Here is a 2,177-nt window from a genome sequence, read left to right as displayed (position 1 = left end):
AAAGAAGAACATTAATAATGCTGGGGTGTCAAGAATTCTAATGCAAATGAACCAGTAGTTGGCAGAGACTAATCTGTTCTCATTTCTGTTCTTGACAGAAGAATGCAATGTAAAGCTTTTATCCAGAATTAATCCCTATCTTAGATCGAAGCTTTTGGATACCAAAATGGTTTTCTCTGCATTTCTGTCGCATTGATCACATCAACTGTTTTACATGCTTCTGTTTTCAGAATGGCGTTTAAGTTTTGCCTTTGCACAGGTTTTCCAATGGTAATTTCTGTCTCTGTTCTATGTTGCATTGACATCGGCCTTAGTTTGGCTCACTTCTAGGTAAAAAGAAAACTGCTTCCATATGACCCTTATCAGCAAATCAGGATCTGGACACTGTCAAGACTAGGTTTATGAAGGGGGGGGAAGTCACAGGACTACTGCGGCACTGGATGGAATTCTTTCTTGTGCGATTAAGTAACTCAAAGGACAGTTCAAAACAGTTCAAACCTGGAGGTCAAGGGAACAAAGAACTTCAGTTACAAGAAAAAAAATGAGGAAGAGTAATCTTTTAAATCAAGAGACCATTTAAAGGAGAAAAGAGGCAGTGTTTACTACAAGAATGCCCTTTGTAAGTGCTATGATAAGCCAGCCACTACAAAGCAGTGCTTACTTTCAAGGATTTTAGAGCCATATAGTAAGATATCCATGACTTTGCTGTCTGTGGACTTAACAACAAAACTCTTGGGGTTAGAATTGCAGTGTCCCTGGGCTACAAGAAAACGTTTCTTAATGGCCAAGCTGCAAATTGGGTCTGTAGTGACTTTCAAACCAGAAATTTTAGTTTTAAATCATACGGAGTTAAGAAGCATCAGCTGCATTGCAGTAATGAATGTCCATGTTTGCAGCGCATTATATGAATATTTTATCTCATACCAGCTCAATACAGTAAGTATCAGATTTTGTTGAGGTTACTTAAACCTAAGTCAGAACGTTTCAGTTACATTCTCTTTAGAAAAATAACAGAATTTCATGTATGTACAGCACCTAGACAACAGCCTGCAATGGTAGTGCTTTCACCTGTTGACCCTTGATAGTGACAAGAACAGGGTTTGGCCATTTTACTTTCCGTGTCATTTGTAACTCAAGCCTCTTGCTATATCCACAGTTGCATAATGGTCTCCAGATGTCACCATGACTGATAACACATGACAACAAAGAGGAACTGAACATAGAGGAACCCTCTTATTCTGTTTTTCTGCTACTGCTTCTCAGACTGTTTTCAAAGTTTGGGCATTATGAAAGCTTGTGAACCTACTTCTTCCACTATTACAATAAGGTGTTTATCTTATCTGTTTGACTTGGTTAGCTCCTGACAAGTAAAGGACCAAGAACAATGTGCGTACTTGACTCTCAAAAGCCAGCTAGTAGCTGAAATTGGACTTCTAATATTTCAACTGTTTGTTATGGTGATGGGAAGTGTTTTGAGGGTAGTCTAGGTGAGACAAACAAGCCAGTTTCCTTGAAATACTCCAATTCCTGGATTAGGAGTTGTCTCCTGTATTCTTTCATAAACATTGGATGCACTGGTGGTTTGGGGGCAGGTAGGAACTGCAATTTCCTAGACCTCCCCAGGCAGTCAGGGTAAAGGTATTTAATGGCAAACCTAGAAGAGTTTTTCCCTAGAGTTCCCTTTAGTCTTTCCACTTTGAATTGCAGACAGTGCTGACCTTGTCAGTGTGAAGTCTAGCCTAGTAAACATTTAAGTGGCGTTTGACTTTGGAGAGATCCTGCAGAAAACTGGATTCCCCTGGATTTCACATTTAACTATTGACTTAGCTTGAAATTCAGTGCTGCAGCAGCGTGCTTGCCTTTACCAGGTCTCCTATGAACAGTGAAGTATGGTGTAATAAATAGACCTGTTTTTTTTTTAATTCATATTTGTATTAGGGTAGCAACTGGAAATCTTTAAAATATGGACTGTGCACTTCTCAGGCGCGTGCAAAGAGGTATTTCCTGTATCATTGAGACAACAGTCTTGAGAAGATTGAAAAAGAGGGAAGTAATTGGTTTTATCTCTACTTTGGAGGCAGAAAAACAGACTGCATGAGTCACACAGGGAGAGACAGGAGCACCTCCCAAAACACCCCAAGTTGTAGCCCAAGCCCTTCACCACAGTTCTCTCCTGT

Source organism: Anser cygnoides, chromosome 23, assembly GCF_040182565.1.
Source record: "Anser cygnoides isolate HZ-2024a breed goose chromosome 23, Taihu_goose_T2T_genome, whole genome shotgun sequence".
In the NCBI taxonomy this organism is placed as follows: Eukaryota; Metazoa; Chordata; class Aves; order Anseriformes; family Anatidae; genus Anser; species Anser cygnoides.
The sequence above is the reverse complement of the archived record's forward strand: the minus strand, read 5'-3'. Positions refer to the sequence as shown.